Source organism: Maniola jurtina, chromosome 16 (assembly GCF_905333055.1).
Source record: "Maniola jurtina chromosome 16, ilManJurt1.1, whole genome shotgun sequence".
Taxonomy (NCBI): Eukaryota; Metazoa; Arthropoda; class Insecta; order Lepidoptera; family Nymphalidae; genus Maniola; species Maniola jurtina.
In genome coordinates, this window is record NC_060044.1 from 4,171,114 (window position 1) to 4,198,138 (window position 27,025).

Consider the following 27,025-nt stretch of genomic DNA (forward strand, 5'->3'; position numbering starts at 1 on the left):
GAGGAACTTTATACTTAGTTGCTGTGGAGAGCTACTGGTAGAGTTTTCTTTTTTTCGTGTGGGATTGTCTTCCAATTGGACTATGAGCGTGAGGAAATGAAGAGTGTCGTATTTACGCTCACACGTCTTGTGCACTGTATCTACCGCGCAGTTAGCTTTGGCCGCCGAGATCGACATTCGATTGGGAGAAACATTACCTATTCGTAGAATTGCAGTTTTGACTATGCTATTGAAAAAAAAATGATGCATAGTAGAAGGGATTCAGCAGGGATGTCTTCTTTATCAAATAGAAAAAATATTGCATGTCATTTTTTTCACATAACTTTCATTATATACAGCATCGTCGAAGCAGAAAAATGTATTGCTAAAAACCCATTCTTTGAGGGGGTGTCATTAAAATTATGGTTAAATTAAAGCTTTAAAGTTGTATTCACCACACAATTCCATTATCTATAATGTTTACAGAGATAATTACCAGTAGAAACAAATCCTCGTTAAAACGTAATTTGTTTTACCGCGTTTCGCGATAAACCCTAGATATGCACTTCGGAAAGCTTCGATAGCTGTCAGCGTTACTAAAACCTTTAATCCGACTTTCCATTCATGGTGAACCACCTTTATACCTAACACAATAAAGTTGTAATTTCTGTGCCTAATTGGAATGATAAGTTTGTAGAGTTACCGGCCAGCAGTCCTCTCGCTGTCCGCTCGTTCATTGAGCTCTTCCCATGACATTATCCACAGCACCAATTTGCACCTGACTTATTATCATCGGCCACATACACGAAATTGTACCCTATTGTTAAAGGATGAAGGTGGAATTTAGTTCGGGTTGTTAATTTAGATAGGATGTTTGGTAAGGATTGCCAAAATGGCGCATCTAAGGCACAGATGGCCCCAAAGATGGACCTCGCGTTTTATTTCCACCAAGGAAGACACGACTTTAGTACGATGCATGGAGAAAATATGGCCCTAAGTCCGCACAACCGTATTTCACCGGGGTCAGCCAGGGTTACCCGCGCGGACATTATTAAACTGTTACTCTTCTTGAGTCGTGAAACGTGACTTATGCAGATGTTTAAGTAGTGGTTTGACTGATAGTTTCACGTGTATGCAGTGGTCTAACTCGTGTCGTTCTCATGTGAATCTTCCCCGCACGATTCCATGTGGAAATTAGTTGGAAAGTCTCGGCTATGACCGTATTCAGCGTTTAGAATAGACGGGCAATCATAAACACCAAACGGATTGCAAATAGTTTTCCCAACATCGTATTGCGTAAGTTTGCTGGTACACGAACTCTTATACTGAAGAAATGCATACCTACTTCCATACTAATATTATATTTTATTCAAGTTTTTCTGTCTGTCTTTTAAACTTTTACGTTTATTAAAAGTACGTTCCTAAGAAATGCATATCACACAATCAAAGATTATTATGTATACATGACAAAAAAGCGTGGCTTTGCCCCACAGCTATTGCTAAGCTGTACGGTGCTACAATATTTGAAAAGAGCAGCCGTCATGTTTTTCACTGATTCTTCTCGGTAGGAAAGGTTTTCCGAACCAGTGGTAGATTCACTTGAAGATTCACAGGCATATTAGGTAATTAAAAATCTTTTCTTTTCTATATCTATTGGATAGCTTAATACACTAGAGATCTATCCCTTGAAAATTATGCTGTGAAGCTTTCATTCCCAAAGCTATAGTCTATACATATAAAAATTAAAAAATCTAGAAAAAATAAATTTATCATCATAAAATAATAACAATATCCTTGGAGTAGGCAGGCACCTACATCATCATCATCATCATCAGCCTGTGGACATCCACTGTTGGACATAGGGAACGCCACCACACCCGGTGAGGACCGGGTGAGGAGCCTTCCTCATCCAGCCACTTCCCGCCAGCCGCTTTATATCGTCGGTCCATCGTGCTGGAGGGCGTCCCACACTACGTTTGCACTTTCCGGCTCCAACGGCCATCGCCTCTACGACAGGCATGGCCTGCCTACTGCCACTTCAGCTTGCTAATAGGCACCTACGTATAATAAGATTTATGATGTTATACAGGCACCAAAAAGCATCCTGAGTCACACAAAAGAGTTACCTAACCACAGCATGTTTTCCTGCATAGAACAAAAACGGGCTGAGCTATAGGCTTACGGAATGCAATTAATCGTTTTTGCCCGTAAGTCAGGAAGCTAAATGTAACTGTAAAAGGCGAAATGTGGGAAAATCGGCAGGAACAATGGGAGAGATGGTACGTTTTTTCGGTTGAAAGGGCGCTCATCGAAGGCAATTATACGCGCAACTCATATGCGATATGAAATGGCCCGGTGGTACCATGCACCTATTATAATCAAAGATTATAATATCTAGTACAATAGTACTAAAATTTTCATTTGTCGATGAATCTTTAATTTTTAAATTTAAAATATTTATATATAATTATAATTGTTATCATAGGTAGTAGTATTATTATTATATTAGTAGGGTACTTAATAAGTTTTAACTTAGTAGTTCAAATGCTTGTTTTTAAATTAGTCAGAGACTTCAAATTCGATTCACTATTTTTGGGTACTTAATATTTTCTTTATAGGTAAGACTAAAAAATGGAAAATATTTTTTTGTACCTTCATACAAATGGACTTATACTGTATCTTGTGCGAAAGCGCTTTCAGTTATACTTAATCTTGTCATTATGCTTTTTCATCATCAATCATTATGTATTATAACATCTTCCTATTACATAAGTACCTACGCTTTAATATCAATGCGAAATCAACTAGCTTTGATAACTAACATTGGTTATCAATAAATTAACTAACGTTAACTCACGATCACCAACAACGGTTCAACCGGTCGCCCCCATAAGTTTTTCACGAGGAAAAGCGCAAACAATGCCCCGTACAAGAAGATGTGAAACCTACCCATCGCGGACCGGACAGTTATTGTACAAGTATGATCGCACCATTGTGGTGATCCCACTGATAATGGGGCCTTCCTCATTCCACGTCGGTTAATTGTGAATTGAAATAATGGCGATTAGTTTTCTTTGTTTCGACCTTCGCAGGAAAAGGACGTGGGACAGTGTTTGCACCTAACTGTACTTTTGTTATTATAGAAGCTTTTAAGCCTTTCTATTGTCTTTAATTACCGAGTTAACGCTGATTAAAATTGACAACTGCTAAGTTAATTTAAACTAAAATGTTAATATAGTAGAGATTTATCTTAATTTTATTTTGCCCTTATGATTTGTTACACCTATTACTTATTGTTTAATGTTAATGTCACTAAATTTAAGAAGGATAAATCATTTATAAAAACATTACTAGATACATTTTTAAAATGCTTGAGTCAAATAAATAAAATAAAGTAAAGTTTTTTCCTAATTTAAAAGTACGAGTAGGTATTTTAAAATGTCACGCGTTGAAGTCTTTTTCAAGAAGATTTTCTTAGAACGTTAATATATTCAGCCCTTAACTATAAAATACCCGTCTTCATAGTAAATTTACTAAATTAATTAATGGAATGATGGAGGTATTTTCCATGTAGGTTCTCGCTTAGACTCCAATTAAGAAAAAAAATTGAGAAATTCCAGTGGGATTTTTAAGAAACTTAATCTACGCGTACAAAGTTCCGAACATCAGCTAATGTAATAATAATGAAACCAATTAACTATTGAGTCAATAAAATTATTATGAGGACGCTTTTATCAACGTTTCAAAATGGCGACAACTCAGTTTCAGTCCTAACAGACAACTGGTCCACCTTCTCTGCCAAAGATACATATAAATTATCATAAACTTCCTAGAAAGTCCTATTAGATCGCGATTACAAACTGATTTACATTCAATAAGCATTGAACATCAATAATGTAAAAGACGTGAGAACATCTGTTAAATAGGAAAAATCTCTTTAATTGGTGTCCATCGGCCAGCAAGTTCATTTTAAAGGTGATCGCATACCACAAGACGACACACAAGAGGTGTAAGAGGCAAATTTTTCAATACCGAAATTGCGTGTGACGTTATTTGCAAGATTCACCCGCATAAGATGCATCGATGAATATGTTATGACGATAGACGAGTTCAGCGCAGTAGTGACCTGAGCTCAAATCATATGTATGTACTTATATACTTTATTGAACCACAAAATACAAATGACAGGTCACAAAAAAAGAAAACTTAAAAAGTAGATACGAAAAGGCGGTCTTAAGCGATTATATCTTTTTACTAGAATAGTCCTGATGCACTCTCTGACTGACTCACTAACGCCCAGCTCAAAACCTAGAAAGCATTGCATAGCGGTATTCCGAACTTCCCGAGGCAGCGAAACCGCGGGCAGTTGCTAGTTGTTACATATAGGATTTTTCTGTTCTGACGCATTGCTTACGGCTCTGGTGTGTCTTGCGCCGCTTGTGGATCTTTCGGCTGTGTGCGATTTCCTTAAACCTCAACGCTTGGCAATTGATTTGTTAGCGTTTGCAAATGTAAGCCAATTTACTCGAAATACCGATGCAGCTTGTATTACTGCATTAGGCTAAGGGCCATACTTAGTTATTTTGTAAGAGTCAAGTCACACTATACTAAATTGAAAACTATATCTGAGGAATGCAGATCTGACAATTTGTAGTACTTTTGAAATCAATACCTACTCAATACTCAGTATTATAATTCTATTTACTTATTATAATTTTTGATTTATCGTGAAAAATGTCGGAAAAAAAAAATCCGAGTGCGGATTTTTTTTGTGAAGTACCTAACCACGAATTCACGGTTTTCGGATTTTTCCCTTTAGGTACTTGTGCAATAAGACCAACCTGCCCAATTTCATGATTCTATGTCAACGGGAAGTACCAACGGGACAGATAGACGGACACACGAACAAACAGACAGACAGACAGATAAACAGACAGACAGCAAAGTGATCCTATAATGGTTCCATTTTTCCTTTTGAGGTACGGAATCCTAAAAAATAGCTTTTTCCGTCTCTAGAACCGTGTGTTATATCTGCGTAATTTCGTCTAAACCGGCAACAGCGCGGCGGTTATGCCGCAAAAGGGTAACAGACAGATACTTTCATATTTATAAGAAGTTAATATTAAGTATAGGTACGAAGGAACATTTAGGATCACTTCATTCTGTATTACGAACATAATATTACGAAACTATTGGAGTAAAATGGTACCAACTCATTTCGGACTTTGTGTAGCTTGCAATATGGTTGGTAAAGAGGGTAATGTTTGTAAGTCGTGTTTTGGGTTGCCATGGCGACCGGCAGCGAAATGTCTGAGGTGCAATAGTTTAATCTGGGTTCGGGCACGACCACACGAACTTGCCGCCCGGTGAGACCTTGCGGGGCCGGTTGCACTGTTGTAAGTTAAGCTAATTAGTCTTTAATAAAAAAAAAATTGGATTTACAAACTAGAGTAAACCAGTACATTATACAAATACTACAACCATATATATATTCTGTGACCCAGTAACTCGAAGATTACCCGTGGCCGGTTGCATCCATGACGAATTCACGAAAAAAAGGGCAACAGTGACATGGAATTCCTTGATTTTTACGTCAACTGTCACCTTCCCGTAAACCGCGCCCTAACTCATGAGTTTTCTCAGTGAAACGGTGTACCTAGTATGGTTAGATATAGCGAGCCTAATTCCTGGTTTGGCACTTGGAAATCATATTATACTAGCCGATGCCCACAACTTCATCCGAGTGTATTAAGGTTTTTAAAAATCCCATGGGAACTGTTTGATTTTCCGGGATTAAAAGTAGCTTATGTCAGTTCTCACTCTCCAGGTTGTCAACCCATGCAAATTCATCGATCGATTCGCATCAAAAAATTCATGAATCCGTTAAACGTGATTGAAGGACAAACCAATAAACTACAGTAACAAGGGGTAAGATTGATTGCTGTTTAACCAGCTGTGGTGAGAATTGTCCTGAACTTAGCGGTCGTGTCATCCGCGAATGGCGCAAACGGACGTCTAAATATCAGCGCATCACTTGCCTAATGACTACAACAAAATGGTTAGGACACCTACGAGCAACAACAGACTATTGTGACATGTAAATAAAATCTATTGTTATTATAAGGTGCTATAAAGTTACTAACTATTCGTAGACAATCGATCTCGAAATAACGTATTTATTAACCCCCGACTCAAAAAAAAGGGGTGTTATAAATTTGACGTGTGTATCTGTCTGTGGCATTGTAGCTCCTAAACTATTGAACCAATTTTAATTTAGTTTTTTTTGTTTGAAAGGTGGCTTGATCGAGAGTGTTCTTAGCTATAATCCAAGAAAATCGGTTCAGCCGTTCAAAAGTTATCAGCTCTTTTCTAGTTACTGTAACCTTCACTTGTCGGGGGTGTTATAAATTTTTAATTTACACTTGTCGTAACTTTTGATTATTATTCCGATGCACCTTTTGACGGCCCTTGACTGCAATCTAACCTGGTGGTAAGTGATGATGCAGTTTAAAAAGGGAGCGGGCTATTTTGGAAGGGGTATTGCAGCTTTATTAAATAGAACGAAAGAAAGAAAAACGTTCATTTTTGAAAGCTGGGTCACACATTACTAGTTACTCCTATACGGGTTAGGTAAATCCATACCACTGATCGGTTTCTAGGCAGCATCGCACCGGAATAAGACCGGAATGCTATCTGGCGGCACGGCTTTTCCTGTGATATAGTATTTCCCATCAATTTTAATACTTTTTTCGGATAAGTTTTTAGGGTAGGTAGAGCAGAGGTAAATCCTGAAGACGGACATCATGGGGTACTTTTTATTCCGTAAATTTTATTCCCATCAGTCTACGTAGAAAAAGTCGTAAGTATAAAGATGTTCTCCATGTTTTTATTGTGATATAACGATAATATTAGATAGTTCGCCTGTGGCATTGTCACGTTGTCTCAGACACGGGTTGACAACGTGAAAGTCTGTCTGTCTGCGAGACGTGGTAACAAGTTAATGATGTCTTCCAACTTACAGCTAACTGGAGTCGTATTGTATTTATATCTATTTTATTCAAGTCTTAGGTCCCTCGTCACGGTTTTAGTAGGAAACCATTCCCAACATTACGAGTATGAATGCGAAAGTGTTTCTGTGTGCTAGATTTTCACAGCCCACCCGTTTAACAGACTTTGACGATTGGTATGGACTACGATACTACTATCGTGCACCCCAGAGATGGACTTAAGCTACTTTTTGTCAAGGAAAATCAAAAAGCTTCCACGGGACTTTTAAAAACTTATATCAACTTAGTGGAAATCATGTATTTGTAATAGCTTGTATCCCAATAGGGATCGATATGGCTACTTTTTATCCAGGAAAATCGAATTATTTTTTTGGGTTTTTTAAAAACTTAAAACCACGCGGACGAAGTTGTGGGCATCTAGTAGATAGAAAATTTGAAAATTACATATACATTATATGTATATGTAATTTTCTACATATACATATAATGTATATGTAGAAAATGTATGTAACCTAAAGCTGGTACAGTGAGTTTTCTTTCGTGAAAGTACAAGGTAGTAGTCATGAGGAAGTGGAAATTTACTGCTGCAGTCCTAAGTTCCTTTTTTTGAGTTTTGTGGGATCCTTGTACTTACAAATTTTAAAAACAATGACTTAGGTACCATAGAAAACACAGTGCATCTTTCCTTAAGTGCATAATAAAAACGGTAAAGTGCGAGTTGGAGTCGCACACGGATGGTCTCTTACCATCGTACAAGAAATAACACTTTTTTTTAATTTTCATGGTACCCATTTTAAAATTTTTACTATATTTTGTTGTTATGGCGGCAATAGAAACATTGTGCTAAATTTCAAATCCCTACCCATTACGGTTCACGAGATACAGCCCGCTGACAGACAGACGGACGGACGTACAGCGGAGTCTTTAGTAATAAGGTACCGGGCACCTTTTGGGTACGGAACCCTCAAAATAATCACCTACTTTAGAAAAAGGAAGTATGCATCTTACCTTTAGTTCAAGATAAAAAATGGGCCACATAACATCTAGACTTGAGACGTGTAAACACGATGGGCGCGGTACAATGGCGGTGCATTCGCCAAGATGCGCCCACGCAGCTGAATCTATTAGCTAAAGATTAACTTGTAAGAGTGGGCCGTACTTGTAATTGCCTTTGTGTTCTAACAGATGTGTATGTAACGGAAGTTTCGGCCATTCATACGTAAAGTGGTTCAGGTTGGTGGTAACTGGTAATCGTATTCAGTACGTGGCCAGAACGCCCACGATTTTGTAACCAGATCGATTTACTTGCCTATACCCTAACCAGGTCTACCATGAAAATAAGTACTTCAATCTTGTACTGATGTATATATTGCACCATTTTGCAACACAACTGAAAATAAAATTCCTGATTTACCCAATCCACATGGCGTAATCGAACTTTAAAAGTACCATTATTTTACGCATTTAATTACGCAAGAGAATAATTTAAATTACCGCCACTTTAGCGTTATAATTGTGGGTATTTTATTTATAACTCGAAAATTGCCCGCGAATACATTTCATCGACAATCATGGATTGTATGCAAGCAAGGATAGTATGATAGTTCACCTCTATGGAGCTGCTATTACCGTCCTTGTTTCGGCAAGTGATAAATAAATTCAATTCGATACGTATTGGATTGTTTACTTAGTGATATATTCCAGTCACTTAATTAATTACATTAATTTTCTAGCACGACAAATAGCTACTCAAAACTAAACTTACAATTTAATTGATATTACAAAAAGCTTATAAAATGTATTTATTTTCTGTCAACCTTCTTCGTGGTTAGGACAATTAGGATGTTATGAGCACAATAAAAGGCCGTTTATTAAAGTAGAAAAACACATTTTAATATCGAAATTGTAGCAAATTTAGTAAATTGGCAGGTCTTAATTTAGTGCAATATCTTTTTGCACAGGGAGCATTATAAAAGAGATAGCAATACATTTTAGACCTGTCATTAGCCATAGTAAGTTCGGAACTCAACACAATGAATATACCGACTTATATTTTCTTTCAAAACACACTTAACAGGGCTCTCTCCGTCACTTACTCTATCTATCTTAAATCTAGAAAACCACAAGAATATGTCAGCAAAATTTCATGGACTTTGGTTGCTTAATATTCAAATGAAATTGGAACTACGTTTGTATGGAGCGAGTGACGGAGAGACCCCTCTTAAACGATGCAAGACACACTCATTCCACTCTACATCGATACGATTATATTCGTGACTGAAGCCGGCCAATGTGTGTAGCTAGTATGAAGATAGCAATGGCAGTATTAATTCATTGCAGGCGGCTGCGCTACACGCCGCAGGTCATTATCTCTGTTCCCCGCTGCGGATTCCTAACACCCTGTAGCTGGTTCGCACGGGGTATTGATTTAAAGATGTGTTAATTAAGAGCAATGGCCAACTGGATACATATTTCGCACCGTAAATGATAAATGGATATTTCTCATCATACTTGAACAACTTCGACAAGGAACCTGACAACAGAATACAGCTGAGCTGGATAGCATTTGGAAAATAGCGTCAAGTGTTCAATTCGTCGACACCCCAACGCTTAACGACCTAAGTCTTTCATGAATGTTTTTTTTTTTTAATTTATAGATTAGCTCTTGGCTGCAATCAGACTGCTAGCAAGTGATGATGCAGCCTAAGATGGAGCGCGCTTGCCTAGAAGTTGCCTGTTGACTTGAAGACATCAAGGTACCATATTAAAAGTGGAAGGGAAAACTGATGCCAGAAGGGTGTTCCATATCCTAGCGGTTCGGATTAGAAACGAGAACACAGAAGAGCTTTCTTGCGGTTTTTTCATCGGGAAATCGGTGTCGTAGAAAATCATTGAGCATGTATTGTGTTTGGATTGCAGATACAAGCATCACTTGGTGGCAACTAGTGCGACCTTCTTTGTAAGTTACATTTTGTAAACGATATCCTATAGTATAAGATTTCCACGATTATGTTAACAGTTGTTTAATAGCCTTTACTTAATAGCTAAGAAAATGAATGAGCCAGTGAAAAATAATTAGTTACATTAACAAAACCATCGAGTCCACTCGTGGGATCTAATCTCGTCAGCTCTGTAGCAGTGGCCGACGCATCACGACTCCATATTTACCGAGACGAGATTACGTCTAATGTTCTGTATTAATTTAAGACGGACATAAACGCATAAAGCTCCGCTTTACAAGGGCTTGGTGAATATCATTGTAAAGCTCTGACCACAAAGTGAAATGTATTTATAATGTTGAACGGTTGAACCCAAAAATAGAAACGAAAAGAATTCGAAAATTATTAAGCTTCACTTTCATATTATGTTTGATTCGTCCTACCTATCGTGCGATGGATTATTCGAATAGAACAAGTTCTTGAAGAACTTGAAAATGAATATCATTTCAATGGTAAGTAGGTAATCCAACTCCTTAACCCTGATTCCGTTCACATTTTGTGAGGACAAAAAAATCTGTTAATTGATCATGAATATGATCTAGGGCTTTTTGGAAATGGATCCCGGACGGGTTCAAAACTAGTAGAGCATACTCTAATTAATCATGTGAGTCTTATCGACTTCGTCTGCATGGATTTAGGTTTTTGTTTAAATCCCATTTAAACTTTGCTTTTCCGGGATAAAAAGTAGCCTACGTCAATTACCAAGACGCAAGCTAACTTTATACCAAATTTCATACACCTAGGTAAATCGGTTAAACAGATGCATCTTTGAGAATCTCGCGGGAACGTTTTGATTTTCCGAGATAAAAAGTAGCCTTCCGTCCCCGGCATGTAAGCTAAGTCTGTACCAAATATCATCAAAATCGGTTAAATTGATAGACCGTGAAAAGCTAGTAGACAGACAGACAGACACACTTTCGTATTTTTACCTAATATTAGTTTATATTAGTACCTATAGCATATAAGTATAGTACGGATGGAAGTATGGATATGGATGCCTATCTCATTTTACATAATCGGTTTTTACTAGATTAAGCAATACACTTGCAATGAGTGCGCACAAGTCTTTCCAGTCAACACAGCCAGCAAGAGATTCGGAAGTGCACGTCTCGTCCATGAGAACCGATGCTATCTGAGCGCACGTCACAGATCCACGTGATGAACTTAATGATATTTTTTACACAGCTGCACATGTACTGGGGATAAAAGTCTAACTTTGTCTTTTCCTTATACTTTTTTACCTTATAAGTAGTTTGAACGCTACTAATATAAGCAGAAGTTACTTGGAACAAGTAACTTTGTGGTGTAACTTGAAGGAACTACAATAAAATGTATGAAGTGCCACTTTGCTAGCAGGAGGACCTAACCCGAATCTTAGTATGCTTTCAGCTTCCTTAATTTATTGAAAATGTTATTTAGCCTTATCTTATTAATACCTGTACAAAACATGCCCGCATGGAAGGGTGCCAATGAATACTGGCTGCATTTCCGCGCCGAACAGCTAGGCTGTTCCTTTGCGCAAAAAAATGAACCAGCCAGTTTCTTTTGTAGTAATATTGTAATTTAATAACACAAGTATATTTTCAAATTATGATTTTACTTGTATAATATTACTTATCTATTTTTACTTACTATTATTTATTTATTATTTTTCCTTTTCTTATAATTTTGTATATTGACGCTCTGAATTGAATTGAAAAATTTATCAAGGAAATCTTGCTCAGAAATTCTGAAAAAAGAAACTAAGTAGGTAAATCTAATGTGAAGGCAGGCACAAGGCAACTAGCTATTTATTCAAATCAAGTCAAAAACCTATTCTAGAGCGGAAAAGACGAATGGCAGACAAAACTGATGTAAGTTACTATTTTTCTAAAAGGTATGTGTTTTGTTTTTTCGACTTCCTGTACAGTGAATATTTCGTTGAACTAACAAATGACTCGAGATTGTGCTAAATTACTAACTGAGCATACAAAGTAGTTTTATCTGACGCTAAGTTCCCTCGAAATATCGCTAAAAACCTGCAACAGTTCCATCTTGGTACAATCAAGTCAAAAACTTCCGACGAAAAAGTTTTATTTTTACCTTTTTCTTTTGTTTCTTCAAAATATAACTTTTCCAACATTATTTTACATTTCTCTTCGTTTTGCGTGGAGTTACGAATGCTTACAAGAATAGTACCTACTACAGGTTGAGTTTAAAATCTACAAGCTTTCTAAATCCATTCCACTCCGTGACCATTGTTCTATTGAGGTATAATATCTACACATTATAAAAAAGGATTGTCCGAGCGATTAACTGTCTGGTTGATCTATCGACCCACAGCCTAAGCCGTTGGGGGGTTAGAAGAGGTTTGGCAAATCGATAATTAGAAGCATGAAATTTTGACAGCAGGTTTCTTTTATGACGTAGGTAGAAAACTTACTAAGTGTAAATTCCTAAGTGCATCAAATAGGAGCTGAAAGTTTGTATGTATTGTAATTATTCAAGTTATTATAATTGGTATTTGGGGGTTTTAGTTAAAAATTAAGAAAAACGTATTTTACATTTTTGGCAATTCCACCTCCAAAGAAGTTAAATAGGGGTTGAATATTTATATAGGTAACAGTTCGTCCTTTTCCAAGTTACATCTTATAAATTAGTACTGAGTACATGGGTATAAAATGAAGAAATACATAATACATACGTGGATTTTTTGAAAATTTCATCCCATTACTGCGAGTAAAGCTGGGGAGGTTCAGCTACTAAGGGAGATTTGCCTAAAATAAGAACAATAAAGATTTGCGTAATTGCTATTGTTACATACGTACATACATATTGTTACATACGGTATATTACATACGTACTCGTAGCGTAGGTTTACTAAGAAAACCTCTCTGCAAATTAAACACAACATTTATAACTGACCCAGTCCTATACCAAACACCTGATGCTAATCTGTAGCACTGCAGATAGTAAATTAATCTAATCTAAAGTGCTGCTCGATTATCTTAACGAGTTAGATGAGCCAGGGGTCAGACGGAAGGCAATCTGTTTAACTAGTAGCCAGTTCATTTATTTATATATTATGAACCTATTATTATTAACCCCCGACCCAAAAAGAGGGGTGTTATAAGTTTGACGTGTGTATCTGTGTATCTGTCTGTGGCATCGTAGCTCCTAAACTAATGAACCGATTTTAATTTAGTTTTTTTTTGAAAGGTGGCTTGATCGAGAGTGTTCTTAGCTATAATCCAAGAAAATCGGTTCAGCCGTTTAAAAGTTATCAGCTCTTTTCTAGTTACTGTAACCTTCACTTGTCAGGGGTGTTATAAATTTTTAATTTACACTTGTTTAAATATATATCAAAAATTGCGGAACTGGCAGGATTCGAACCTGCGTCTGCGGGGTTCGCGCCCGACGCTCTGACCGCGTCACGGTTCGCTTACTGCCAGTGACGAAATTTGTGATATGTGTGTTCACTCAGTACTGAAGCGACTTGTTCATTTCATCTAGTCAGCACTGACGACATAATAAAACCTATATGATAGTAGTTCCCGCTTGTCGCCGCGAGCGTCCCGTTGAGACAGCGATGACCATCAGCGGGACCATCGGCGACCCCGCGACGGTCATTTATAAACACGGCCATGGGAACTCGGAGATACGCTATCGCACGTACTGCCTGATTACAACGGGAACGTTTTTGCCCGCAATTAAGATACACGTGAACTTTTTCATCAGTTCACCAACGAATAAGTAATTATTTCGAATAGAAAGCCTGATTTACTTACAAATTACCCACTTAGTTCTTAGGTACATGTTAGTACCTATTTATTTTGTATCTAGTTGTTACCAGGGATTTTGTTCGTTAGAAAATTACCTATTCGTTATTAATGTTTTGTTTTTAATGTTTTCGTTTTGCCTAGTGTAGTTAGTCGTTAGCCTTTCGTAGCATAGTGATATTTTTTGCCAAGTCCGTCTTAGAATAATAGCTCTGCCTTTATACAAAATTTTATTGATGTAGGTACACTGCGTTTTAGCTATTAAAGAATTATACAAACTTAAACAGCTGTACATGTTTCTACTCCCATACGAAAAAATTTTTTTACTTGCTCTAACTAATACCTATTTGGATTACTCTGCTTTCCGAACCGGCGCGGCAGTAGGTATAGAGCCTTGACGTACCATAGATGATAGAAGTAATACAAGTTGTCTTACATGATACTTATAAGGTTATTTTAATTTGAATTCAAGCATCTATTTAAGGCACCTATTAAAATAGTCTTCATTTGTGACCCAACTTTTTGATGTCCTGCCCTTAGCACTTTAATCAACCCTCCCTTGCACCAAATCTCAAATATAAAATAGGTAGGTACTTATCTAGAATTTAGAAACCAACAGGGAAGGAACTGAACAGTTTCAATTTTCGTGGCGTATTGAGTATTCAAGATAATCCAAAGATTGAAAACGCATTAATTCTGATAATTACGATAGGTACGCTTCCACAAAACGAAGCGAGCCTTGACCTTGGTTACAAATTGACATAATTATTACCCGCACACATAACCTTTGACACAAAACACTGCATACAATATTTAATTTAGATACCGTTACCTACCAATAAACCTAAACCATATAACCATCGATATACTACAAACCAACGACACCCAATTAAACTTATACAAAGAAATAGCACCTACATATTCCGAAAATCATTCCTTAATTTTGTTCTATATAATATCATGTTCTAAGCTTTAGAGTACCTTTTAGAGCCGTAGTTTAGTCAAATATAAAAAATGTATGTGATAAGCAAAATTTTATACATATGGAATGCTTAAAATATGTTCAAACATTAACGAAATAAGTGCTTAATCCTGTAAAGCTTGTTTTCAAACAATTTTTGAAGCGAAACTGTTTGTAAGTATGTAAGCTTTTAAAGTTATTGAAGATACATACTTACCTACTCTATTGGTCACATAAAACACAATTTTATTATTGTTAGTTTTTGGTAGTAGGTAGGTAGATACTATTAACAATTTAATTTGTTAGTTACTAACATCAGGGCAGTCGTAATAATAAAAACTATACCTACCGGAAAGCGGAGTATTGAAATCAAAAGAGCGCTGGATTCAGATTTCAGATGACCATAAAACCGCAGAAGTAGATCCCTACAAGACCTATGTCATTGATGATGATTATGGTGATTATGAGAGAGGACTGTGCAGTTCTAGCTTTTTGTATATCAAGGCCCACAATAATTTCATATCTAATGGTACCTAATGAACAACAAAATGGTGCGACGGTAACGTACGGCATAATTGTTCCACAGACTGACGCAAATCTGGGGGCAGGGGGCAAGTGCGATCCATAACTCATCTGCGAACGCAAATAATATATTCCGACTGCCACAGAGTAGGGAACTTCCTACACCAATATGTCAATATATGCAGTATACTCACCGTACATACTCGTCTTCCAATTGTATGTATGTGGTCTAGTAGTGTAAGAGTTGGTGATCATTTTTGACGATCTCCGTGTCGCAGTGATGAACACTGTGGTCTTATAAGTGGGATCCTGGAATCGAGATTCGATTCTTGGATGAATTAGTTTAGTTCACACTTCTTTTGAAGATCCCAATATTGTAATTTAATATATTATGATTTTCTGGATGTCATTAAAAATTAAGTAATTTAATTTTAAAAGTAACTTATAATCTGATGAGCATGTTCAGACCCTCATGATTAATAAAAATTATGCACCGAAAAAAAATTGCTCGCTCATTAATGAGGGATATATTAATGAACCCTTTAAAAAACTATTATAATGTTAAGTGTCCTCATAATCAGTGTATCATATTATAAAAGCTAGCTTTTAGTTCCTGAACAATAATGTTTAAGGTCACCTGTAGCCGCACACGTTCCAAACAGTCTCGATAAATCACAAGCGAAAGTTAGGTTTAAGGGGCTATGCGAGAAAGGGGTAAAAATTACATTATCATGCCTATTTGTATGGCTAGGTTTTGTAAACTCTGCCCTCATTGACATGTATCCTGACCACTGGCTCCTGGTCTATAACGTTTAAGGTCACCTGTACCCGCACACGTCCCAACAGACTCGATAGATCACAGGTGAGGGTTAGGTCTAAGGGGCACCACGAGACGGGGGTCAATGTTACATTGTCATGCCTATTTGTATGACAATTGCTGGGTTTTTTGTCAACTTTGTCCTTGTATCGATGACATGTGCTTGTAAAAATGTTTTTGTGTTCAGTGTTATGTCATTGTAATGGCTTTTTTATGCCCACAGTTCATACCTAAATACATACCTAGATAAGGTCCGAAACCACAAATACATAATATCTACTAAGTACTAGCTAATATCCGTGATTTCGTTCCCTTGGATATAGGTTTCAAAAACTCATTGATTTTCCGGGATAAAAGGTAGCCTATGTGTTAATCTAGGGTATAATATATCTCCATTCCCAGCCAAATCCATCCAGTGTTTTTGCGTAAAAGAGTAACAAACATCCATACATACAAACGCTCGTGTTTATAATATTAGTAGGATAGTGGTACAAATAGGTACCCTAGGGTGTGTCATAATAAAATAACAGCTATTTTTGTGCACCCTACCGAGCGTACCAGGGCCCTCCAACTATGTAGACATATGACATCAAACGAGTACAGGTAGCTGCTGGATTCAGGTGGCGCAAAATACGCTATAGGTTTTCTTGACAGACTCGACGGACGGACGGACGGACAGACAGACAGACAGACAGACAGATAGACAACAAAGTGATCCTATAAGGGCTTCGTTTTTCCTTTTGAGGTACGGAACCCTAAAAATGGAGCTTACACCAGACAACCGAGGCACTAACAATATATTAATATATAATCAACTTAATGCATGGAGATCTAAAACGTCGTCTGCATGGCCTAAATTGTTATCTATGGTCTAAAAGTTTTAGACAGATGCCGCCATGTTGTAGGTACTTCATGGACAAAGTCAGTTCAACCAACTAACCCTTCAAACACAGCTTTCAAATACCCGTATCAACAAAGCAAACACGCAATCAAAATAATGAACAATCTTCGCAAATTAGTTATGGAAGAAAGTTGGTAGGAGGCATAAAAACCGCAAACTAACCGCGCGCCTATAAATCTAACAGGCAATCCTCAATCCGTTTCCTTATTTGAGTAGATACACCTCTACACCTGTTAGTACGATCAAATTGTCTGTGCGCAGAGTGGAAGGATTGTCAAGTTCTGCAATGAGCTATAAAGTGTACATCGCTTATTTCAGATGGTACCTATATATAGTTTGGGAGTTCGTGATTCCACACACAAATCCTAACAAAGAGAAGTAACTCTAGCACGCTCACTTTTCATAAGCGTAGTTTGATCCTCGTTTAAATTTGTAGGTATGTTCTGGAAACTAATACCTACCTGTGTCTATGGGTTAACTACCGTAAAAATATGTAGTTTCAAAGTTACACAGACTCAAAGATTTATCAAGAACCTATGTAAATCTCCCATTTTTACAGAAATTTGGCAAACCACGTACAATAAATACTACACAATATTAGTTCTGAGAACGTGTCTACAAAATTTCACCATTGAGATGAATATTTTCCAGGTCGAAAGTAGGTATATCACAATCACCAGTTCACTAGCACTCGACATATTAGTACGTAGCCACTAGCGACCTAAAGTTTGACCCCAATTTTATGAAGAAATCCAGAGCACACGCTATTAAATACAAAAATACAAAATAAATAGAAAAAAATCTTCGTGTCGATGGTCACTTGAAATAGAAAACTTTTTCCCAACTTTAACAAAGAGCTTATGAGTCATCAAGTGAATCTATCACTGTTTTGAAATGCATTTTCAAACGAGAAGAACCAACAAGAAACTCGGTGGTTAAGCAAAACTTGACTAAATATTCCGAAGTCAGAATTGCAAAGCCATTACAGAATTATTATATTACAATAATAAGCGCGTTTGACCGCAACAGTTCGAATAATAACAGCATTCACCTTGCACACAATGGTGAGTAGAAATGCATTATGTCATCCCACGACCAAGCGCACCATGACTTTTTAAACTGGTGTTTAAATTTCTTGTGGAATAAAAATGATACAACTTCTGTGTTAACTTTCGTGATGCGTTTTTGTTAATAGGTACCTACTTTTGATTGAATTGAGATGATTATAATTATTATGACCTTAGTAAAAAATACCAAATTGTCAATTTTTGACAAAGTAAGTATTAAGTAATGCTTTATAATTGCTTTTGTCAGTAAAAAAGCGATACTCTCTAAATAAGCTCGTGCGCGTGCTGCTCAGGGCGCTTGTACACGCTAAGAAAAAACGCCGGGCGTACCTAAGAATTCGTGTCGTAACTAGAAAATAACTGTGTACACTGCTCGCAGCGGTGCACGAAAAAAATCTTGTCTGCGCAAGACACGACGCGGCGAACGTTGTTGCGGAGCGGCGGGGGGGCGGTGTAGTAGGGTTGAGCCAGCCCAGTTTTTGTTGTGCGTTGTGCGTTATTTTCTATTGTTGTCAAAAGCTTGTCAAACGTAGACATTTTCATGCGAAAATAATCCACAAATTTTTCCTCATGTTGTCGCATGACACGGTAAAGGGTAATGAACCCGCCAAACTCATTTTTCTCTTGTATAATTGGATGAACCCAGTAAAGTCTCTTGTTTTTTGTTTCCTTTTTTATTTTGTTATAATAATAATATGCAATTATCATTCTTTTTTGCTTTGTAGTTAACATTTATATAAATAAACGAAACTCACTGATTACACTTGTTATTACTTGCGCGCCCTACGCCCGACTGTCGACTGCACGAAAAGAATCGTGTCGTGTACACGTTTCCATTGGTCTTGTCTGCGGAAGACACGAAAAGTTTTCGTGTGTGGAACAGACAAAATTCTTGTCGTCTACACGAAGAATTTGTCTTGTCTGCCGCAGGAACGGCAAATTTTCTTAGCGTGTACAAGCAGTCTCAACCGCGACGAGCAGCGAGCCGAGTCCATATGAAAAAGGACCCCAGGTGGATTCCAAACTAGTCCATCGACTACTAAATACGCGAGTATGGCCGGTACATTATATGCTTAAAATCTTAATTAGCTTAGTGGGCATGTCAAACGTTGATCGATATAGAATAAATATTTCAAAAAATACTATAACCTTTTAAAATATATTAAAGAAAAAAAACAGCTGCCTAGTGAGAAGTTACTTTTTTATCAATTTATATTTTGTCCAATGACAATAAGTTTAGAGTTTAAAGTTATGGTGAAACCGGCCTCAATTTTTAAATAGTGAAATGTTTATGTATGAAGGTGTCAAAACATTCTGTTGAGCACAAATTGCCGACGCGGACGGCCGGCTATGGGCATGTATTTAAATACCAGTACAATGGCAGGGCCGCTCTGGATCAGATAGATTATTCCTCCTTAGATAGCCTTCTATGAAGATTTATAACTTACAAAATGATATCCGAGGTTTCGCCTACGTCGATAGTACCAAAGACGTGGGGCTTTCTTGATAATTTTGATTTAATATTTTGTTTTAAAGTTTCCCCTACGAGTAGTCGTACTTACGTAATATTCCTATTATTGTTACATTTATTTTTGTACAATTTTTTTTAAATTTTATTCTGATTTAGTTACAGTTTCGCTTCTAAAATCTAAATAAAGGATTAGGCAGACAGTGTGATGTGTGTAAATTATGTTCTGTTTTTTTTTTCAAACGTACTTATACCTATTTAAAACATCGAACATGTTTAACAACAATAATATAATTTCCTTCGATTTAGCGAAGGATCCATTGTTAACAACAATAAGAAATTCCTGACTAAAACCTGACAGATTAGGATCAGATAGTATAAAATAAATTACCTATACGATACCTTGTAAAAATTCTATGGGATCATTGGTGGGAACGCATTAAAGGTCAAGAGTTCGCAGCCTTATTCATATTTTGATCCCCGATCAACGATTTGAAGTGACTGTAAATCACGGGTCACTTACAAAATGTCAGCGACTGTAGGTACAACATTCGGAAATGTAATTCCAATACATTACGATCAAGTCGCAGAGATAGTGGAAAGTTAAATAAAATTCAATTTATTCTACTACCTTGTATCTTAGTTACAAATTATTAAGTATCATTAATTACTCATTTTAAAAAGCTCGCGAGCCAATCGTCATTATGAATCAATCATCATCAACGTATACATATACAAAGTATAAAAATAAACTGTTATATAATATAACCGAGGTCAACTTTATTTCATCGGAGCCAAGCCCACCGCTACACTATATTCAGAACTAGCTGATGCCCGCAACTTCGCCCGCGTGGATTGGTCAGATCCCCTGCAGCATCAAGATTGAGGAGTTGGACTCCAAATTTTTTATGAAACAATGTCGCAAAGTTTCTCTATCGATTAAAAAAGAAATGACGCAAATCGGTTCAGAAATCTCGGAGATTTCGGTGTACATAGGTAGAAAAACACAACTCCCTTTTTGAAAGTCGGTTAAAAAGTAGCCTATGTTACTTCCTGGTCAATTCTCTACTTGTCTGTGAAAATCTCGTCAAAATCAGTTCAGCCATTCCCAAGATTAGCCTTTTCAAACAGACAGACAGACAGACAGACAAAAATTTTAAAAACGTGTGATTCAGTTATAGTATCGTTCAAATAACCATATGACCTTAATATGCGGTAGTTATTTCGAAATTACAGACAGACACTCCAATTTTATTTATTAGTATAGATTGGACGCCGATAGACGTGATAATGATGATGATGAATAAGTAAAAGCTGAATTTAAAACTTAAATTATAAAAAATAAGAAGAAAGCTGTAAGAATTCCGTGGGGACTCTATGATTTTCTGGGATAAAATGTAACCAATATCCGATCCCGAGATGTAAGCTAACTAATAATACCAGTTAAACGGATGGGCCGAGAAAAGCTAGCAGACAGACAAATTTATAATATTAGTATGGATTGCAAAATTTCAATTTTAAAAAGTGCCTCTTTTAATTTTCCTGCCAGTTCTCAGACCATTAAGTCTATGGAATTTATTGTTACAAATAAGTGTATTGAATTCAAATTTAGCAATTTATTCCACCGGCAGTATTGCATAAGATAGCCTTTTATATTAACACAATGAAAGATGCGCTACTTACTGACCATTGAAAGCCTATTTTCTTATACGATACAATCTGGTTTTGTTATACTGTTTTGTATAAACAATTAATAGATTTAAATATCCGACTGCGGAAGGGAATTTTACGTATACCGAGTGTAACCAGAACACTAGCAAATGCGAAGACAGATGATAGTACTGATGATTACTAATGATGTCCTTCCCCGGGGTCCCCCTAACTCTGTACCCATAATCTGTTTAACTGTTAGGCCGTAAAGGTATCAGACAGACAGACAGGCAGACACACTTTCACATTGATAATATTACTAGTATGGATTACAAGATATCCTGTAACTGCATAGTAAAACCTAAAATCGCGTTAGAAGGAATGCCGCGAACATTTTTGCGCGCAACACTGCGGTTTGCCCATCCTCAAAGGTCGCCGCCTGACCGATAACGACGTCGGCCTTCTGCGCCCCGAATCTGCTCCGTGAGGTCGTCCTACTAACTGCCAGTACCTACACTCCCATCAACAATACCTACTAATAATATAATTTTCGGTGTACTGCAAGAATTCATTAATAGTAAAAAATCTATTAATTGACAACTATTAGCACAATTCTCACTATCCACATCATAGTACTTGAATAGGAATGTGTTTTGTAGGTTGAAAGTGTTTTTGCATGGATAGGTCTTTAATTTGGAGACTGTAATAGGCTCCTTTTTGTCCCAGAAAGTCAAAGATAAAAGAGCAATCGAAGAAAGAGTTCCCATGGGATTTAAAATCCTAAATCCACGCGGACGAAGTCGAGGGAATCAGCTGATTTATTTGATTTTATTATTATGAACATTTATACCGGAACTTAACGTTAGCATGCCTTATGAGTTCCGGTCTGATCCGCTGTAGTTTTGCCCATAGCAGAAATATTCAGGCCAATTTACCCAACCAATTATATTATGGAACTCTAATTTTCTTGTTTGCAGGCTAGTATAGTATAGGCAACAGAGGTGGTATTTAGTCGTAACATCGGTGTTATACTGTCGTGTGTGGGACACGAGACCCGCGGGACAATCGGACGTGGGTGGCGTCTCCAGACCCTGAGATTATGCACGCCTATATTACCCAACTGGAGATATGCTCTACTCGTTTGTCTTCTCAATAGCAAAGGCTGCTGGATTGATACTGAAAAAAGTCTACTTAAGTACTTATAGCTTTTTTTTTAATTTATAGACTAGCGCTTGGCTGCAATCAGACCTGTTAGCAAGTGATGATGCAGCCTAAGATCCATCGCGCTTGCCTAGAAATTGCCTATTAACTCTTGACTTGAAGGTACCAATATTAAAAGTGGACGGAAAAACTGATGGTGGAAGGGCGTTCCAAATCCTAGCGGTCCGGAAGAAACGAGGAAGCAAATCGCTTCGTATGTGCCCGAAGAATTTTAACTAAGTACGTACGAATGCAGACCTTCACGATGCCTTGCAGTACGATGGTAGACAGGTGAAGGAGGAACCAGGCCAAGAGCTATTGTGCGCACGATCCGAAATACTTACAGCTATTAGTAAATACCTACTAATAAAAATTTAGAAAGTTTTGCAAACCTGCTTTCGTATATTTTGTGTAACTAAAGCAGAATTAATCAGGTGTTATGTAGAGTAACCTATCAGGCGTATTAGAACAATAATCGCCAGTCCACGAGCTCGCTATAATTGATGCAGGACATACAGAACCAATAGCTCGTGTAATTTATATCTCGCTAATGGCATGTGTGGTGACTTTATTAACATTTATTATGGTAATTAGCCGTGTATCCGCAACAACGGAAAGGGTAACCAAAGATCACCATGAGACCTCTTCAGAGATGTAACATTTGCCTGATGCTCAAGGTTTGCTTGCTGTTGAACGGCAGTGGCCTAATGCTTACAGTACGCAAAACCTACGACTAAGGGCTAAAGTGTTGTACCTATATTAGAAGGAACTTTCAAAATAAATAGGATAAACGGAAAAAATCGGCAATTCTTTCGGAATTATCTGCATGTACGTAATTGAATAAAAAAACCAATCAAAAAACTTAGTTTAATTTTTATTCGGACTTGCGTGTCTGTGAGGTGAAACCTAGGATGTACCAGTGGATGCTGGTAAAAGTCCGATATCACGATTATCACAGACCAGTTCAGACTTTTACCAATATCCTATTAAGACTTGGCAAGTCATAGGTTTACTGGCAAATCCTAAAATTTACCAGTAAAAGTAACACATTAAGACTCGGTTCGAGATTAAGGTACGCGGATTCGTCCTACCAAGGAATATGTATTATAAAAGGTATGTAATTGGTATCTCTATAAGAAACACAATGAAGCTCACCGAGTCAATCATAGATGTATATCTTCATGATTAAAGACAATAAGTAACCTCTAACGTATCATACGAGGTCGTGGAGTATACGGAACCAAAGCTCACGAAATAGCAATCAGTGTTTTATTAATCAGCATAGTACGTAGAAACCTACCTAAACCTTAACAGCTAAACGATATAGAAGTGGATTGAAAATCGGAAGATATACAAATTCAAACCTCTACAAATTCGCTTGAGGCTTGGATGGCAAAGATAATATTATGCATGAATCATAATAATCATGCCTATAAATCTGTAAAAAAAATTAAAAGATAAAAAGTCCTTAGCATGCAAGGTCTAGTCAAAATATGTGAAACGGTAACAGACAAACAGAGAGACACACTCTCACTTTTATACTGAGTATAGATGTCCTATTTCACGATGACCGCTCTGAGCGATGAGCCTTGGTTGTAGTAGTGGATGTACCAATAAGGGCTAACATATTTGTGTGCGTAATGAAAACCGCGTCGCGGTCGAAACTGAACGTCACGCAAACTATAATATAGCCAAATGGTCTTCGTGATATAGAACGTCTATCTATACACATACCTATTAGTATGGTTATCTGAGTATTTACTCTGAGATGCTTAACAGGGCTCTCTCCGTCACTCGCTTCATACAATCATAGTTCCAATTTCATTTGAATATTAAGCAACCAAAGTCCATGAAATTTTGCAGACATATTCTAGAAACTAATATCTGTGTCTGTGGTGTTTTAGATTTTTCTAAAAATATGTAGTTTTAAAATTACAGGGGCTCAAAGATTTGTATGTAAATGTTTAAGACCGAGTAACTTTGAAACCGAATATTTTAACAGAAATCTGGAAAACCACAGACATAGATATTAGTTTCTAGAATATGTCTGCAAAATTTCATGGACTTTGGTTGCTTAATATTCAAATGAAATTGGAACTACGTTTGTATGAAGCGAGTGACGGAGAGACCCCTCTTAAGGAATAAGTTTCCCAAGCACGTCATATACTTACCTACCTACAACTTGTTTTAGATAAGTAGGTACATATTTTGCATCGACGCTAAATAAGGACATCCATTATATCATAAGCACTGTGTCGTAACCGTAATTCCGACTAGAGGTTGCAACACACAACTGTAATCATCAATCTCATTTGGACCAAGGTTGCGATCGTCATGAGATCGTCAAAATTTACCATAAGTCCATCACAAATTAGAATTAGGTACCTACAACTCAAACTCAAACTTGGAATTAGAATGACCACTCTAGGTATCAGATGCATATTATAAAGTTCGTATACCAACAGTTTTAAACATGATTTTTTTTTCTATTTAGAAAACTTCTGTTATTTAGAAAAAAAGTTTTATTCCAGCCCTGGTAACTATAGTTTTATGATCTTTCTTTGCCATCTTAAATTATATTGATGCTGTTTAGATGCATTTAATAAGTGCCTACTCTAGGAATGCTTTAGTAGTAGGTACTAGACTAGGTCGGGGGTTCAAACTATGCGCCCCGAATATTCTTCAGCTTCGTAACCCGCTGAAATATGTCGGTTATTCGAGATCTCCTTCACGTAGAAAAACTCCAAGCATTGTGACTCTTAGCTTTCTTAGTTAACCATAAAACCGTATGGCCGCTAAGTACAACCGCTGCTTGTACATATTATATTAAAATAAATCTCAAAAATTCAAATTCAAATTATTTATGAATTTAACGAATCACGTAGGTAGTAGAAAAGGTTACACCCGTGTAACACTGGCATAATTTAAGTGCGATCCAAATGAAAACCGCAAGATAAAACACACGACCCTCAATTCCGAAGTACAAACGAAATCCTAAAGTTGGGAACTCGTCAAATTACGACTGTAACCCGAGTCCCGAGGTAGGAAAACTTTAAAGTTGTGCGAAACTTTTCAATCAGGCCCCTATGGCCGTGCGAGGAGGAAATTAATGAGGGCACCACGCTGTCCCTTAAAATGAGCTCTCTTAGTATGGAGACGACTTTTTTTTTAAATTTATTCAGATACAAGTTAGCTTTCACTGCAACCTCACCTGGTAAGTGATGATGCAGTCTAAGATGGAAGCGGGCTAACCTGGAAGGGGTATGGCAGTTTTTATTAAACCCACAGCCATTCTTTTAATATTGCATCCCGGAAACGGACATCTTTATACTGAGATTAAAAAAAAACCTCCATCTTAGCGAATGAAGACGCAGATGATGACGAAGATGCAGCTGAAATATACTTGGGAATAATAATGCGTAAAATCTATATCCATAAACAGAGTTAATAAGGTTACTTATAGATAAAGTTGAATGAAGTAGATATTTTATTATTATTCAAATAGATCCGCCATCCCATTCCACACTTGCCGTGTAACAAAGATTGGAGCCAAACTTATATCTCTCCACAAACGCGGCCGCAAGTCGAAAAACTTACCCGTCTGGTAGCGGGTCGACCTCGCGAGATAAGTGAATTTATTATCTACACTATCCGCGAGCATCACAGATGCCCTTCTATGTTAAAGCTACTTTCACACTAGATAATATAATATAGAGAACTTTGTCAAGTTTTAAAATACTTTGACATTTTGATGGGGGGTCTATTGCTGGACTAGACAGAGACGTAAGCTCTTTATGCGTGTTCTACAGCCTTTATAACGGGGTACCTGCCCCTCAGTTTTTTAACCTTATTCCACCCACCTTTTTCTGCGACTGCCACCGTAAGCAATTTCCCTCTAACAACCAGGGTGACTGGTGCCCTTCTACCACTCGTTGTCCCAGATCTTTGTTTCATGTGCGTACATGCAACTGTAGAACCAACTTCCTGAAAAACAGGCATTGGTGGTTCCTCTGATACTGCGGTTCCGGTTCATGTGCGGCGGTAATCACTTAATATCAGATGGACCGCCTGCGCTCGTTTACTCTATCATCATTATAATCATTATAAACCCATCGTAGGCTCACGTACGGGTCTCCTCTCAGAATGAGAAGGGCTGGGTTATAATCTATACCTGATCAAGTGCAGATTGGCTGACTTCACGCACCGTTGAGAACATTATGGAGAACTCTTAGGCATACAGATTTCATCACGATGTTTTTCCTTCGCCGTTAAATAAAAGCACGTAGGTACTCTGAAAAGTTAGAGGTGCGTACCTACTAAGCGGCCGACGCGACGTGTTAACTAGATAGACTATTACCGTTTTTTAGTATGCCTTTGCTCAAAGATATTACTCTCACCTATTCATAAGAATTTTTCTTTATAGGTCTCCCAGAACTTTTTACATTGACACATTCATAATTTTAGCCCAATTTAATCTGAATTATCTTACTCAGAATAATTGGAAACCAAATAAAATCCAATTGGGCGTGAACGTCCAAACAAAGAGCAGAAAATATGTCCAAATTACAAGGAGACCACGCCAAATTCCGGCTATTCATGTCCCGTTTCCAGAAATAAGCGAGTTAAATGCACTTCATCTGGGTACTGACAGCATACTCTTATGAATGTGCTCTAATTATACATTTTTTAAAGAATA

At 37.2% G+C, this 27,025-nt stretch overlaps 1 long non-coding RNA gene across 1 annotated transcript; it reads left to right on the forward strand.

The window, feature by feature from the left end:
• Positions 1-8,902: 8,902 nt before the first annotated feature.
• On the forward strand, positions 8,903-26,953 carry LOC123872948. The gene is made up of 3 exons (XR_006797573.1): positions 8,903-8,985; positions 16,574-16,581; positions 26,941-26,953. It is a non-coding gene; the product is annotated as an uncharacterized LOC123872948 (long non-coding RNA).
• Positions 26,954-27,025: the final 72 nt, after the last annotated feature.